Source organism: Xenopus laevis, chromosome 3L, assembly GCF_017654675.1.
Source record: "Xenopus laevis strain J_2021 chromosome 3L, Xenopus_laevis_v10.1, whole genome shotgun sequence".
Lineage (NCBI taxonomy): Eukaryota > Metazoa > Chordata > Amphibia > Anura > Pipidae > Xenopus > Xenopus laevis.
Genome location: NC_054375.1, coordinates 157,842,636 through 157,861,249, shown reverse-complemented (window position 1 = coordinate 157,861,249; position 18,614 = coordinate 157,842,636).

Genomic DNA, 18,614 nt, shown 5'->3' with positions numbered 1-18,614 from the left:
TTCTCCACTTGCAGCTCCCATTTAATTGTTGTCTGCACATACTATGGGATGCTGATAACAATTTATCTGGTACCGGCCAAGGACTATACATTTAATATGAATAAAATGCTGTCACTTCTATATACAGTTGGAACACCATTTCTCAATCCAGTTATATACAGCCTGAGAAACAAACAGATTAAAGTTGCTCTACAGAAATGTATGTCATCTTTCCTTGTAAGGCTTTTTCACAGTATATTTGAGCGCACCAACAATCACAATCGTTTGAGAAAAACATTATTATTGTTGTTTTCTTATCTTATCAACGTTAGTAATTATCATTAACCTTTAATTACATAATGCCAACATGCCAGATAGCATTTTAGAAAGCTCATCATTCAGATCAGTCTCTGGCCCAGTAGAGCTTACATGTGTGTGCCTATCACATTCACAAACCTGGGTCATATAAATCAAATTAGAAGAAAGAAAACACATAGGTGGCTCACATAGACCATGGTCAATCAAGGGGGAACATCTGAGGAAGAAGGTTCTCTTGTTTTATAATCATGGGTGGATTTTCATTAAGTCTTGAGGAGACCAAACCTCACTAAAGCCAAAGACCAGAATGTGGAGATATTCCTTATTACAAATGTCTTGTGGTTGAGAAAAAAAGTTATGCTACTTGTGCAGTACTAGATGGGTGGCCTGCCGGGTGGGACACCATTATCATTTACCACCCAAGAGGGCACAAGTGCAATAGCACTTAAGGGCAAAAGAGCATGCGCAGACTTCCTGCTATTTGCATGGAGAGATGAATCAAAAAATTTATCACTGCATGCAAAAAGCAATATCAGTGGGCACACCCCAGCCCTGTCCTCACATTAGAGCAGGCAGTAAGGACAGAGCCCCATTGCAGTGATCTCATTGTCTGCCTTGAGGAAGAGCGTATCTTTGAGGAAGAGCGTATCTTTCTCCAGTATGAGATATGTGGGTGATATTGGGCTGATCTGATTATTCCAACGTCATCAAAGCAATAGGAATACAGGCCATGGGGGGGGGGGGTGAGGACCATATGAAAGAGCCAATGCGGTCCTTGCCCAGACTGGATTTAAGGCCAGTTGGAGGGCATCACACACAGGCTGATAAGATGCAAATTTAAATCCTCCCATGTTCTCTGGATTTATATTTTAGCGTCAGTTGCAATTTTTCTTTGTACTCGTATGATTAACAGTTCTAGTCCCGCGTTCTACCATATAAGTGATCTTCCCCCACATCTTAAATGTTCCTATTAAAGCTGTGAAACGAACAAATTTGATTTCAGACATATCTTTTGTGTTATTCCATTTGACCTCATTTACACTTTGTCTCTTGGCCTTGCCATTCTCAGGATCTATTTTTTCAATGGTAGACACAAAGGAGCAAATTCGCCAAAGGGCAAATTTTTGCCAGAAACTGATACACCACACTCCGCGGCTCTTCGCCAGATGAAAATTCATTACCACTGCTCCTCAGCAGCTGAGCGCTGGTGAATTATCATTAGCATTACTTCGGCTGGGTGAGCATTTGTATTTTCACTAGCGTTCATTTCTGCCTTGTGAATTTTTACTAGCACTAGTTAATTTGAATGGGGCAGATACCTAAAAGTCATATGGACGACGTCTTTATTAGTAATGTTGGTGCAAATGTTTAAAGTGGCCACTTTTTCAAACACATCCAATGAGCGATAATGGAGACAGAAGAGATCCTCTAATGCCCTAGATATGAGCCCACCCTTAAACAAATGTGGCATGCCCCTCAAATTCGTTTAAAAAAAAAAATTGTTCACATATAAATCTTATATTATTCGTTTGGATTTTTGATGGAAATCTCACTTTAAAATAAGGGTACAAGATATGATGTCACTGACATAAGATTGAGGAAGATGTAGCTTTGTTTCATCAGTTTGCCTGGTCTGAAGTAGTGGAGTAAACTTTGGCGTTCAGTAAAATTCTTATCTTTACGGAGTAACAACCATTCGCCAGAGCAAAAAGTCACCTGGCGATAGGGTGTAAACAAACACCTGTGAGTGAATTGGCAATGTCCCTGCGGATGAGATTTCTGGTGAATCGACGCTAGCGACGACCACTTCGCCTTTTAGTTAATCAGCCCCAAAGCCTTCTGAACTTGCAGCTTCCCCTAAATTGAAGTGTGCACATACTATAGGTAAATGATACAATTTTATGTATGTATGATGTATTTATGTATGATTGGGCCACCATTCTATGATCCAGTTGTTTATAGTCTGAGAACCAATGAGTTACTCTGATAAAATGGATTCTAAATTTATGAGGCCTTTTCACTCTGTTTAAAAAACAGAAAGAATATTAAAGTTACTTAATTAAAATATGTATTTAATCTTTTTAAGACAGTTTTGCCTTTTGCTCTCCCCAACCAAAAATTATAGGGGCAAATTCACTAAAATCCGAAGTTGCGCACAGGGGTAGCGTAAGGTTGCGAAGTTGCGCTAGCGTTGATTCGCTAAGTGAAGCAAAGTTACGCTAGCGAAGGTTAATTTGCATACAGCACCAAATTCAAATTTCAATGGAGGAATACGTAGAATCACTACAAATGCCTGGGAAACCTTCAAAACATCAAAAAAAAAATTTTTTGCCCTACACATGTGCCCACTGTATAGTTAAGTTGCCATGAGTTAGGAAATGTAGGGGGGAAGGAGGGGAGCCCCAAAATTTTTTTCGATCTTTTTCAGCCTATCATCCATAATATAGAAAACACGCCAGCGTTTTTTGGGACTTCCCTATCTACTCTATTGCGCTTCGCCTGGTCTGAGGTGGCGAAGGAAGTCTAGCGTAAAAGGTAGCATTCAGTACACTGCGCGCGTTAGTGAATTTGCGTAGTTACGTCTGTAGCAAAAATTCGCCAGGCGTAAGGGTGCGAAGTAACACTAGCGAATCTACGCCAGCGTTCGTTAGTGAATTTGCGAAGTAACGAAAATGCCCAACGCTAGCGAATTGACGCTAGCGTTCGGCGCTTCGGCGCTTAGTGAATTTGCCCCATAGTCTTTTGGGGCAAACTTTATTGTTGATATGGATTTCTTTACCATGGGTATCACCAATACGTACGGCATCATTATCTTTATACAGTAAGCCTTTAATACATGTGGAACTTTAAGGATTAGATAAGGTTAGAGTTATGTTTTCAATGTAATTAGTTTTCAAGGTTATTTTTTGGTCAAAACTCACATTTTTGGGTTAAAAAAAATTTAATTTTTTTTAGATTTATTATACCTCAAGTCTGAAAATAGCTCAAATCCAAAAATCTAAAATCTGTCAAGGTCATGTTGGAGTCAATGGGAGAGGTCCCTTGAACGATTTGAAGATGTTAACAGCCTTTTTTATAGAGGGTTTAGCCTGAAAACTCATTCACCTTTTTTTTTTTTTTTTGCTGAAACCTTGTTTAATTCAAGTTTTTGAGTTTACAACTCAAACTCACTGAATAGAGTTTTTTTGCATTGAATTTTTTTCTGAAATAAGAAACCGAGTTGTGAGTTCATTTGAGTTCATTCGAGGTATGAAACAACTCTAACATTCAAACTTTATTTGGGATGAAAGGGAAACTTTACCAACATGAATATTTTAGCCCTGCAGCTGGTGTAGAAATATCATTCTCCCCCTGCACTGATTGAGACAACAGAGTGGTGTTGAAAGTGTAGTTTGCAAAAAAGTGTCAAAGGCTCACAATTCTCTCTTCCCTGTTTCATACTCTTACATTTCTATGGAATATGCAAAATGTATATAGAAGCAGTTGAATCATTACTACTTTTGGGTTTTCATAATGTTAAAATAACGAACATTGCAGACGTGTTCTTCTATATATATTGTTTAAATGATATATTTATGTTAGTTGTTTATTGTTTCAGTATTAATGGTAAAGATCCAATGCTGATTTATTATGTCATGCTTCTGATGTTTCACTCACTAAAGTTGCTCATATCTGATGCCATGGGATGTTATTGGATATGTTGGTGCTTCATAATATTATAAGTATCATTCTCATTTTAGTTTTGAAAAATGGAGTGATAAGGGGCAGAATACACCCTGGAAACTCAAAGGAAGGTGGGAACTAGGGTATGTTCTCCAGTTCAGTACCTTGGGTGATACCGTTTTAATTCAGCTTAAAAGTTGAAAACAGTCAGCGTGGCAATGTAAGGGTCAATGGGGGTCAGGGATGGCACTGAGTTTCTGCCAGAAACCTTTGCATCATCTCTAAAGGGAAAAATAGCAATGGGTCCTCTGGCAGAGACCCCATTCCTGCAGCAAGTCCTCAGCTGGATTGAGAAGCAATGGTGTGGAGAAGTGGCGGAGAAGCATTTGAAGCCGATGGTTGATTCTGTGAATGATGCACTTCCTTCTAAAGTTCTGTGATCTGAGATGCCATTGTTCTTTTTCATTTTTCCATTGTTTTCAGAAGAAGAAAAAAAAGCAGCACAAGGGCCTAACTCTTCAAACAGCTTATCTGCAACCTGCTGAGTTTGGCCTACAATGTCTCCTCCAGCACCCTCATGTGATGCAAACCAGCACCCTTCAGCAATAACTCCCTCTCTTTATCCTGTGACTGCTGTCTCACATCACCTGTACCCCACATCTTCTTTGCCTTCTTTAGATGTCACATGCTCAAACAGTCAGCCAGGTACAATCGTTCTGGGCCAAGATGTTTTATATCTTTTCATAATGTTTTTTCTGCTTTGCATTCTATAGTTCCTGTCTACACAAAAAAAAATCATAGACGTACCTGAAGCATGTCTTAGAGATTCAATCATTTGTGTGGCTGCTCCATTAGGATTACACTTTCTGCAATAAAAGCCAAGATTTGTAGAGGTGAATATGTAGATGTGTTCTCTCTTTCCTTTCCAGACGCTAAATACTTTCTATTAGATTTGACAGCGACCTTGAAGCAGATAGAAGAAAACCATTTTGTATATATTTTTGATTAGACATGCGAATATCACAAATAAAGCCTACCGTATATACTCGAGTATAAGCCGTCCCGAGTATAAGCCGAGGTACCGAATTTTACCTCCAAAAACTGGGAAATCTTATTGACTCGAGTATAAGCCGAGGGTGAGAAATGCAGCAGCTTCTGGTAAGTTTCAATCTCGTTTTTGGATGCCGGCGACCATTCTTGGACGCCCGCGAATATTCTTGGAGACTATTCTTAGGCGCCGGCTACTATTCTAAGGTGCTGGCGAATATTCTTAGGCGCCGGCTACTATTCTAAGGCGCCGGCGACCGTTTTTGCTCTTGACCTGAGTATAAGCCGAGGTAGAGTTTTTCAGCATATTTTGGGGGCTGAAAAACTCGGCTTATACTCGAGTATATACGGTATATAAGCTTTGGGGGTATTGCTTGGTTCTTCTACAACAAAAATGTTTAGGCAAAATATGACAGTTTAAAAAGTCTTGTGGGGTGGGTTATTTACTAAACTTCTAATTGTTCCCATTATTTTAGTAAAACAAACTTGACCAAACTCCCTTTCACGATTTTGCTTTATTTTTCAATAAAAAAAAAATTCAGTTTGTGAAAAGTCTCGATAAAATCGTGAAAAATTAAAATTGTAATGAATTATTTGGATTTGACGTCCCAATTGTTAAATTTTTTGTGATATCACCCAAAATGCCTTAATTCTTTGGATTATCATATGAAACCCAGCGCAGATCACAATATCAAATTGGACATCTGCCATTGACTTACATGAGATCAGTAGGTTTGAAAGTATTTGGATTCAGGTTTTAGTATTTTCAGATTTGGACTTTTAGCAGCCCTGGGGTATAATACATCTTGAAAAAGGTTAGTTTTATTTTTTCCACAGAAAATTTGAGTTTTTCCCTTTAAAAGTCTGACAAAAAACATTTGTGTTTTCATAAATAACCCCCTTGATCTGGGGACATAAGGAAACCAATACATGATTAGGAATGGTGGCCACTAGACTACAGCCACTGGGGACTAGCACAATTCCCAAAGGATCAAGAAAACCAGCAAAACCATAGGACATTTAATAAAGCATACAGTAAATGGGAATCAATTATCCTCAATCTCATCCAGCAGAAGACCCTGTTTACAGATGCAGATAAGGGGGAGGATCCACTAAAGGACGAAGTGTAGGGATGCACCGAATCCACTATTTGGGATTCAGCCGAATCCTCGAATCGTTTGTGCAAGATTCGGCCGAATACTGAACCGAATCTGAACCCTAATTTACATATGTAAATTAGGGATAGGAAAGGAAAAAATTGAAAAAAACTTCTTTTGTGACGAAAAGTCATGTGATTTTCCTACCCGCACCTAATTTATATATGCAAATTAGGATTCGGATTTGGTTCAGCCAGGCACAAGGATTCGGCCGAATCCAAATCCTGCTGCAAAAGGCTGAATCCTGGCCGAATCCCGAACCGAATGGTGGCCATCGCTAGTGAAAATTTGTTAGAAATCCAATCCACAGGGACATCACCAATTCACTAACAGGCACAGACGCCAATTCGCTAGCAAACGGGACCGTCACTAGCATTCATTCACACTCTTTCGCCAGGCGATTTTTCACTCAGGTGAATGGTCATTGATCCACAAATTCACTAAAGTGCAAATTTTACTGAACGTTACTCCTTTCACCAGAGTTGACTTTGCCACCTCAGACCAGGGACGCCCGATGTGCCTCCCAGGGATGGGCGAATTTGACCCGTTTAGTTTCGCCAAAAATTCGCCGCTGGTGAAATGTCGCAGATGCCCATTAAAGTCTATGGGCGTCAAAAAAAATTGTCCCGCGGCAAAATTATTTTGTCGCGCGTTTTTTTTTTTTGACGCACATCTCCATACAAATCTATGGGCGTCATTTTTTCGGCGAAACGAGGCGAAAAAATTCGCCCATCCCTAGAAAAAAAATTAGAGATTTAGAGAAAATTTAGAGATTTTTTTACACTATTTTTAGGAAGGGGGAGAAATAGGAGAGTCCATATTTGGACTCTCCCATTTCTCCCCTTTCAAATACCTTTTATTTTAATTTTACTTTGCATTCATCAAAAGACAGACACATTTTGATGACCTTAATTTAATTCTCATGCCAGGATGAATCAAACTACAGTTACATCATTTCTTCTTTTGGGACTTGAGAATAATCAGACAATAAACACATTGCTCTTTGTTGTCATTCTCTGGATTTATATTTTGACTTTAGCTGCAAATTTTCTCCTTATTATATTAGTGGTAACAGTTCCAACTCTGAGATCTCCCATGTACGTCCTTTTCTCCCAGTTGTCTATGTCTGATATCTTGCTCACTACCAATATCACTCCAAATTTGCTCTGGTTTCTATTAAGTGGAGGAGGCAAAAGACATGTTTCTGGCTGCATCACACAGTTCTTCTTTTATGTTCTTTTTACAGCCCTAGAGTGTCTTCTCCTCACCGTCATGTCTTTTGACCTCTATGTGGCCATCTGCAAGCCACTTCATTATGGGTCTATTATGAATGTCAAGCTTTGTCTGTCCATGAGTTTTTGGTCTTGGGGCTTTGCGTTTATGGTGGCATTAGTTTTAGATCTTTTAATAAGTAATTTGCAATTCTGTGGCCCATTTGTAATAGACCATTATTTTTCTCCTCTTCTTGAGCTTTCCTACTCAGACGTCACAGTTGTGCAACTAACAGATGTTATGTTTACCATACCTTTCATTCTTACCCCTTTTTGCTTCATAATATTTACTTACATTTCCATTGGCCTCGCCATTCTCAGGGTCTCCTCTACCAGTGGAAGACACAAAGCCTTCTCCACTTGCAGCTCCCATTTAATTGTTGTCTGCACCTACTTTGGATCTCTGATAACCCTTTATATATTATCATACAAAGTACACGGATTAAATATGAATACGATTCTGTCTTTTTTATATACAGTTAGCACACCTTTTTTCAATCCTGTTATATACAGCCTAAGTGACAATGAGATAAAAGCTGCTGTAATGAAATTGTTATCAAATCTCCCTGTAATGCTTTTTTTGCCCTCTGTTTAAATGCATCACAAATTATGTTCCAAATACTGTTATTGCTTAGATGTAATTATCAGGAGTATCATCATTAGTCATTTAACAAGTCATACAGTGCTTTAGCAAAAAAGTTCAACTCAAACGTAAAACCTGTCTTCAGAATTGAGAGTAGCAGCACTAATCTCTGGGCCACCACCACATATATTCATTTACCCATATCTTTCATCTATTGGGCTTCTCCTAAAGCTTGACTTGGGCTGAGAAGTTAAAAATCAGGGCAGGTTTCTTCAAGTTCCATCAGCTGGTAAAGATGAACATTTCTCTAGTGATGTGGGAATCTGTGTAGTTTCGCTTTGCTGAAAAATTTGTGAAATGGCAAAAAATGTGTAAAGCACATTGACAATTTTTATACGCGTGACTATTTGGTCCAAATGCATTAAAGTCAAAGGGTGTCCGAATAAATTTGACGCACAGCAATTTTGATGTGCGCCAATTTTTTTTTGTGAATTGACGGCGCAGTTTCACAAATGAATTTGGTGCAAATTTGTGTCTGGCGAATTTTTTCGCCCATCACTACATTTCTCCCCTTCCACCAGATAAACTGATAGAAGATAATTTATCTGTTTATTATCAGCTTTTTAATTCTTATGCCACTAAGTAAAGGTCTAGATCAAGTAAACAGTAGAGTGTCTGTAAATACATGCTGTTTAAAAACCAACCAGATGCCATTATCTTTTCTCCTCTTCTTTAGCTTTGTCTTGATCAGACATCAAAGTTGTCGAACTATCTATTTTCCTTTTTTGCTTCATCATTTTTACCTACATTTCCATGTATATTTACCTACATTATTTGCCAAGTTAATCTTGGCAAATAAGCAGTCTTTATTTTAAATTACATTTTTCTCTACTCTAGTTTTTAAGATTTATCATAACATAACACAGTGGGAAAAAATTTCAGATTATTTCAATTAAACATTTAAATTAAAACTCTCGAAAACTTGAAAGAAAAAAACAACTTAATTAGCAATCTTCTTCTCTAGAAGTCCATAGAAGGTGTCTTTTCAACACTCAACATTTTTAAATTTAAGTTTACTTAAGTACATATCCTGGTGGGGACTTTTATTTTACTTAAGTACAACATAGGTTTTCGAAATATGCACAACTTTTGTGTAATTCCACTTTTGTTACAAGATATATGGCTAAAAATGAAAAAATAAATAATTTTCAAGACACATATATCAGAAGCACATTTTATTTTATGTGGAAAAATACCATTAAGTTGAAAGCTTCATGTCTCCTGAATGTGACAGTAACAAATTCATGTCGTTTTATGGAGTTTTATGAAATGGTCAAAAACTCTAAACAATACTCCTCTACATTTCTGAAGCACCACTCTTAACAATCTGCATACTTGAGATTACAAGTCAAAATCCCACTAACAGTAGATCTAATGGAGAATACCTTGCATGCTTGGAAAGAACACATTTCCAAGAACACAAAATATATCTTTATTCTCTACCAACCTGCAATGTTTTGCTAAAATAAAATAACCTAAAACTTTTAGTTTACAGCATATTATCTTCCATATGTTATTGGTACTTGAGTGTGTCCAAAGCCACTCCTTGCACTTCCATATAGTTGCCCTTCAGGGTCGGAACTAGGGGTAGGCAGAATAGGCACGTGCCTAGGGCACAAAGCCTACCTTCTCTATCGCATACCCATGTCTGGTTTCCTCTCTCCCAGACTGGGTTCTATCTCCTCTTCTTTTGTGTTTCTGCGTATGTGTGCACGAGCAGCATGGTGCTGTGACTGGCCAGGCTGGCCTGGCCCAGCTCTGTTGCCCTTGATGCTACTAATTTAATCTGAGCTCCTGAATTTTTTGCAATGCATCCCTTGATGCAGGGGAACCCTGAAGCTACTGCACCTCCAAAGGTGCCTTTAGCTCTAGGGTTCCCACAGCGGCCTATGTCAACTGACATAGTGATCTTGTGCCTAAAGAATTGGACACATGCAGAATTTTGACGTAGAGCAGCAGAATTGACAACATCTGAAATTTCAGCATAATTATATCCAATTTGTTTCACAGTGAAAGCCCAATAGAAAGTGCTTTGATGCATTAGCCGCAATTGGATTATGTGCATGACTACATTATGACTACATTCCTGCTGGAAGTATGGGGAAAAGTGCCTATAATCTATATCCGTGAAATTAAAAATTTCTTTACAATACATCGGAGTATATGGCTGTTTTTAATGGTGAAACCTGGTAAAAAAAATTCACCTATAGCAAGTAATGCTCTTTAGATCAGAACACTAGTTGAATTGAATTGAATGAGTGTGTTCTGCTAGTGGACAAGAAAAGTCATCTGCAGTGACCTGTTATTTAGAATGTAAGGTTCTGTGTTGTGTGTAATGACATCACAGTGTGTACCTTTGAATGAAAATGTATACAGGGGTATCCTTCTGTAGGTACCGTATGTGTGTGTATTTCTTCTTTCCCTCAACGCTGAAAAACCTGATGGGACAGTCTCCAATAACAAAAATATTGGAACAAGTCAGCACTATGGAGGTACAAATATTCAGAAAAAATGACAGCCTTTTTGCCATGTTTCCACAATTTACTATTAAGCAAATTTCTTCATGTGATAAAAATATTTTCCTACAGATAACAATTTTCAGAATTGTTTTCTATAGCAAAAAAATGTCTCACCTTTTCATATTTTAATAGAATGCTGGAACAATCTGGTGCTCTTTGTCATAGATGGGAATGGTTTATTTTAGCTAAGATCAGGCAGACAATTTTAGGTGAAAGTACATGGGGGGAAATTTACATTTTGCAAAAAGTGAGCAAAATTTGAAATACTGATTGCTTTTTAAGGATTGTGTTGCAAAATATTATGAACAACTTGTTCCTTATTTTCAATGTAAATATCTTCAGGCTTCTCCTCCAGGGAGTTTCCTGTGAGTGTCTGTGTTACACAAGTCCCAGGGGACAGTTACACAATTGATGTTCTGTTCCTTTCCAAAGGTATAAAAACCTCATCTCTGTAATGTCAAATGGATTCTATTATCCATACAGTATAGAATTATGGCTGTTCTGCATGACATTGCTCATCCTACAATATTCTATAATTATCTGTTTACAGTTTCCAACAAGCCTCAAAGGTTACTTTATGAGATAAATCTCACTGACTTTACATGTTCCCTTTATTAACTGTCATATGTCAGTAGGTAAGGCCCTCTTCACCTCTTGTATCACTTATTAGTTGCATTTTTGTATGTTATCTGTATCTTCCATGTATATGTCCTTCTATTGGAGAGCACTGCAGAATATGTTGGTGCGTTATAAATTCATTTTACTACTACTTAAATTAATATCATGTGGTCATATAGAGAAGGACTATAGGATTTTTATTCTATCTCACTGGCTGTTATCAGTGTTTAGATATTACAAGCAATGAACCCCAATGGAGTTTAATCACTGTGCCAAAAAAATGGCTGGTTTTTGAGTGCTGCACTTCACTCTTATATACTCCTTCCATGGCTGAATGTTGGTGCTGCTCTTTGTTGCTCTGCTTTCAGTCTTGAAAGCCTTTCAGTCTAGTGTAGGTAAGTCAAGGTGGCTTTTGACATGCTGATAGTGTAGAGGAGGATTCAGTAATGCCTTCTCCAAAAATATGTTTTTTCCTTGGCTTGCCCTGTTATAGACATTAAATTTTTTTTTTTTTTAAATATTCAAAAAAAACTTTTTTTCTTTCTGCAAGTTATTTTGGAACATTGTGCATGTTCACATTTTAGTTTATTCATAGACTAGTGATGGGACTTTCCATTGCCAAATTATAATGTGGACAGGGTCAATAGAATAGGGGGTTATTTATCAAAGTCTGAATTTATCTCATTATTTCTATTAAAAAAGTCTGACCAACTCCGAATTGCAGATTGAACCTTATTTATCATTGAAAAATCAGATTTTTCCACCAAAATCTGACTTTTGGTGCCAAAATCTGGAAAAATCTGTTTTTTGACTGAAACTCAGCACGGATCATGATATTGAAATGTGATCTTTGCCACTGACTTCTACCGGACCCCAACAGTGTAAAAAAAAATCCAAATTTTTTGTGATTTTTGTATTTGGAGTTTGATAAATAACCCCCTTAGTATTCTGGGAATCATGCACAGCTTACGAAAAGTACACATTACCAAATTTCAAAACCAAATGGGTAAAGATGCCTTTCTACTCTGAAGAGCAGTGATGGTTGAATCTGTCCTGTTTTGCTTTGCCCAAAAATTTGTGAAACAGCAAAAAATTTGCAAAAAGCATTGTGCGTCCGAAATAATTTTGATGCGCAACAATTTTATGAGCGTGACAATTTTGACACTTCACAATTATTCTTTTTTTTTTTTTTTGCTGCTGCTGTGAATTTTTTGCTGCATTGAAATTTTTGCCGCAGTGAAATTTTTGCCATTAATCAATGCCAGGTCTAATTTATTCGCCCATCACTACTGAAGAGCTTTGCTAAATTCCTGAATATCTGTCTGATTTACAAAAGTGTTTCTCTAATATGTTTTTTTTTTTTTAAAAAAAAAGATAAAACACCAAAAATTTCAGGTTGCTTTTAAACAGTTTGATGCCCAATATGAATAGGGTCACTGCATACTAAGGTGATTATTTACTGAACTCCGAATGCAAAAATCCCAAAAACCTGTGATTTTTTATTATAAAATCAGACTTTTTAAAAATCACAAATTTTTCAGAATTTATTTTCCCCCGAGGATGGAAAAAGTCCAAAAGAGAAAAGCCAGCATCTTAGACCTGTCGTGGTTGCATATAAGTCAATGGGAGAAGTGCCAATGTTTTTTTGATGTGCGCTGGGTAAAAAGCATAAGAAATCGGAGTTTTTGGGTGAAAAATCCCAAAAAATTGGGAAAATCAGATTTTTTCCCACAAAGCTAATTTTCAGGAAAAATCTAATAATAATTTAATAATTAATATGCTGAAACAAACCCATGGGGATCAGAACGGAGTTTATTTCTGGGAATGTTGAGATAAATTCGGAGTTTGATAAATAACCCCCTAAGTATATGGTACAAAATGAATGACATACATGGAAGGATGTGAAGGCCTGCTGAATGTGATGGAGGATCACCACATGACCCAAGATGGTGGCAGGATGGTTTTGGTGAGTTGAAGGAGTAAAGTCATATGTCTGCTGTTCAATTTTAGATTAATGATGGGCGAATAAATTCACCAGGTGCAAATTTCTGCGTTTCGCCATTGCGAATACATTTCGCAAAACTTTCATCCGCCTCAAAATTGACAAGAATTGCCACGGGCATAAAAAATTTGCATTTCATGCATTTTTCAGCAAAGCAAAATGGGACAAATTCACTGATCACTGTTTGAGATGCAATTCAATTCAGAAAAACTTAGTTCACTGTTTATCATGTGAAGCACAAAACATTCTGGAGCACTATTCGAGTGCTTCATCCAATGTGGTATATATGATTACATGTACTAGGTGCTCTACAGGAGGCAGATACATTGGTGAAACAGGACAAAAACTGTGCACAAGGATGAACCATCACAGACATAAAATCAACAGCAAATCATGTGATACAACAGTGGGGCAACACTTCTGCAGTCAAAATCACAGTCTTCAGGACATGCAGGTCTTAATTCTAAAGGGAACTTTAAAACTGAACGGAGAAGGACGATTTATGAATTCAATGTATGGAGTTATTTAACACAATAAGACAGGGCCTTCATTTAGGGTCAGGTTTCATGTGACACTATGTGACCTGACTGAATCCAGACTCCTGGATTATTTACAACCCACCCTAATTCATTGTATTATCTCTACATTTGATCTCTATCTGTATGTAACGTCCATGAATACCTTTCACTGATCTAACAGAATATATGCTGTGCCTTTCTACCTTTCATTTGTATTCTGACGAAGGGGCCTTGGTGCTCCGAAAGCTTGCAATCTATTTTTTTTTTAATGTTAGCCAATATAGGTATCACTTCTACAATACTTTTTGTATTTGTTTATTTTTTTTGTTATGTTTATCATGTGAAAACTCTATGGGAAAAAACTATAATTGAATTAGGAGAAAAGTTTTTTCTCCCCAAATTGAATCTCATCCATTAATTTTCATCGCATAAGCCTTGAGAAATTTTTCTCACTGAATTGAATCTGGTCCATTGTATTCTGTGGCACTTAAATGAGAAAAAAACCTTGAACCATGAAAGGTAGTGTCCCTGGATAACCCCCTTCTAATCTGTACGAGTTTCACCCACCAGTAATTATCCTAGAAGAGAAGCAGAGTAGCACAGTTGGATTGAAGGACACCATCTTGCACCACTAAATATTCTGCTGTATGCAATCACTGATACTCAGCAGTTGAGGCTGAGTAGGTCTTCCACTGTGCATGCTAAGTTTCTCCAATCACTTGATAGAGTCAATGATGCATTTCAATCCCATGGTGCTACTCTGTTTCATCTCAATGGGATAGGGGTAAGCAAACTGGTGCAGTTTGGGAGGGCAGCTCTTCAGAAATACATTTTATGTAGGACATTTGCTCTCCTTTCCAGGGATTTAATCAGGTAGTAACTTCAAAGACAAAGCAGCCACTCAAGATATGCCATGTATAAAGATAAGCAGGTCCAAGGTACAGTTTTACGCAAACTTTGCAGTTCTATCAGCAGTAGGGATGTAGCGAACCGCCGATAATGTGTTCGCGAACGCCGTTCGCGAACACCGGCAAAAAATGCGAACAGTTCGCGAACAGTTCGCGAACTTCGAACATCCGAAAATCGTTCGATTCGAACGATCGAAGGATTTTAATCGTTCGATCGAACGATTTTCGTTCGAATCGAACGATCGAAGCCATTCGATCGAATGATTTCATTCAATCCAATGGCTTCGATCGTTCGATTCGAACGAAAATCCTTCGATTTTAGCGATCGAATGGTCGAATGATTTTGACGCGAACGCCTATTGGCGAACGTCGCGCGACGTTCGCGAACTTGCGGCGGACGCGAACAGCCGATGTTCGCGCGAACAAGTTCGCCGGCGAACAGTCCGCGACATCCCTAATCAGCAGCAATTATGTTTTATTTGTGAATCCCCAACATGTGGTCTTATTCACCAACCCCACCACCACAAAGTCTATTTAACTGGGGAAAAATGTGGACATCATTATTATAATCTCCTTGCCATCCAAATGAACAAATGGGAACAGAGGTGCCTGCCTTTCACACACTTAAGACCTGCAGCTTTTAGGAGGTTTTTCTGATGCTAATTTGGAGAGTTTATGTCTTCAGCAACTGGAAAAAAAGAATATCTAGATGTTACCATATTGATGGAGAAGTGGGCAACATGGGGCCTCTTTGTTTGTAAAAGACAGCTATAACTTACTAGAAAGGAGCTTTTCTAACAATGTAAGGCAATAATTATGCTATAGCTGAGCTCTTTGTGAACCACTGTGGTTAACACTCCACCAGCACAATATTAGGGCCCACCTGAGAGGAAAGCATTGTATGTAACCCATGCTGAACTGGGAATTGCAGTGAGTTGTAACTTGCTAGCCATGTGCAAAGGTAATCAATCTCCATGTAATACAGGGTATTACCTATTGTCCTCAATAGTACTACATTAACATAAATAAGAAATAATTTAAAACCATGTCAACATCAATATCTACTGTACATCATACTAAATATCCTTATGTTTTAACTTATCTTCTAACTTGTCTTTTTAATGGTTCCAGGCAATGGATAAAGTGAATCAGACATCAGATATATCTTTCCTTCTTTTGGGATTTCAGAACTCTCAGATAATAAATGAGTTACTCTTTGTTCTGTTTCTCTGGATTTATATTTTGACATTATTTGGAAATTTTCTTATAATTATATTAGTGGTAACAGTCTCAGCTCTGAGATCTCCCATGTACGTCCTTCTCTCCCAGCTGTCTCTGGCTGATATCTTGCTCACTACCAGTATTACTCCAAATTTGCTCCGGTTATTACTGACAAGAGGTGACACAATATCTGCTACAAGTTGCTTCACACAGTTTTATTTCTATGGTGTTTCAGCAACTTCAGAATATTTTCTCCTCCCAGTCATGTCCTACGACCGATATCTGGCCATCTGCTCCCCACTTTATTATGTCTCCATTATGGATTTCAGACTTCGTCTCTACACAAGTCTATGCTCTTGGGGCTTAGCCCATATGTGGAGTTTGGTTATAAATCCTCTCACGTATAATTTACAGTTCTGTGGCCCATTTGTTATAGATCATTATTTTTGTGATCTTTCCCCTCTTCTTGAACTTTCTTGCTCCAATTCTAAACATGTAGAACTAACAGATATGATTTTGTCAATACCGTTTACTCTGCTCCCTTTCTGCTTCATAATTTACACTTACGTTTCCATTGTCCTTGCCATTCTCAGGATCTCCTCTACCACGGAAAGATACAAAGCCTTCTCCACTTGCAGCTCCCATTTAATTGTTGTGTGCACATACTATGGCAGTCTCATAACAGTTTATATGGTACCATCCAAGGGAAATAAATTCAATATTAATAAAATCTTGTCTCTTCTATATACACTTGGAACACCATTTTTCAATCCTATTGTATACAGCCTAAGAAACAGTGAAATTAAAGTTGTTCTACTGAAACTGATGTCAAATGGGATCTCCTTATACAGTTGTATTTTACCATGTAAGAAACAGAAACAATACTAAAGTTGCTGTATTAGAATTAGTATTTCATATCCTTGTGGCATTTTCACCCTATATTTACACACTCCAAAACACAATATTTTAGGACAGACGTATTACTTTAAGTTCATTTGATCAAGTCTAATATAAGTTAGATGCTTGGTAAATCATTGGAAGTCATATGTGCTACTCAATGTTTCATCACATCAGCCTCATTTCAGAAGCTGACATAGTCACTATAAGGTCTTAAAAAGATTATTTTTAGAATTATTTCCTAAAATGCACCAACCAGAAGTCCTGTCCCAGATTGTATGGAGTGACCAATAAGAAATACTGTATAGGCTGGTGTCAGGCAGGTGCGGGATTTACAGAGCTATTAAAAGCAACTGAGACAGCCTTGGGAGTCCCTTCTGTCTGTCAACAGAATGACTGTTCTATAGAGAAATACACAAGGTTTTATTTTAGTATTTACATTGCTATGATTATAAAGCAGCTCAACATACACAGGGATGTTAATTTTTTGCTCATTTGGTCTTAATGTGGATGGTAAGGTTACATATGCCCCACTGAAAATGTAAATGTCAAGTTGCTCTTCTAGTGTGTAAAATGAAGAGCAAGAGGCACTTTTGTTCTCTTGAGATTCATCCTTAAAGGGATACTGTCATGGGAAAAAAAGTTTTCTCAAAATGAATCAGTTAATAGTGCTGCTACAGCAAAATTCTGCACTGAAATCCATTTCTCAAAAGAGCAGATTTTTTTAAATTCAATTTTGAAATCTGACATGGGGCTAGACATTTTGTCAATTTCCCAGCTGCCTCCAGTCATGTGACTTGTGCTCTGATAAACTTCAATCACTCTTTACTGCTGTACTGCAAGTTGGAGTGATATCACCCCCTCCCTTTCCCCCCCCCAGCAGCCAAACAAAAGAACAATGGGAAGGTAACCAGATAGCAGCTCCCTAACACAAGATAACAGCTGACTGGTAGATCTAAGAACAACACTCAATAGTAAAAACCCATGTCCCACTGAGACACATTTAGTTACATTGAGAAGGATAAACAGCAGCCTGCCAGAAAGCATTTCTCTCCTAAAGTGCAGGCACAAGTCACATGACCTGGGGCAGCTGGGAAATTGACAAAATGTCTAGCCCCATGTCAGATTTCAAAATTGAATATAAAAAAATCTGTTTGCTCTTTTGAGAAATGGATTTCAGTGCAGAATTCTGCTGGAGTAGCACTATTAACTGATGCATTTTGAAAAAAACATGTTTTCCGATGACAGGATCCATTTAAGAGAGAGATACAATAGAGCCTAATGCTACCTACCAACATCTAATACTGTTTTTTGGTGTTAGAATTAGATTTTTGCATTGGTAAAGGATGTAGATGGTGCTATGAGTTTATTTTTCTACTTAGGAAAGTGGTACAAAAGGATAGGGCAGATAATAACCACCTTCATAAAAAGTCTTACTCAGGATAATTGAATGCAATGTTATATTTTAAAACATACTTATTATTCTAATTAAAAGTCCTGAATGAACTTTAGCGCAATAGTAATTGATAGGGGAATGATTTTTTTTGGTAGTATGGGAAGCTTTATTTTGTCCTCTTTTTATTTCAGAAGGAAATTGCAATAAATATTGTTTGATTTAATATATAAAACATATGTTTGTTTTGTCCCTAGTATTTCTGTTTCATTCATGGTAGCTCTTCAACTTCCACAAACCTTACTATGACAAAACAGTGTCAACCTATTACCTATATCTATGAAATTAAAAATTCACAGAACTCATTAAAGTCAATTGTCTTTTTTTACTGGGACCTCTTCCAAGCTGAACAACTTTTTTTACAATACATTGGAGTATATGGCTGTTTTTAATTATGATA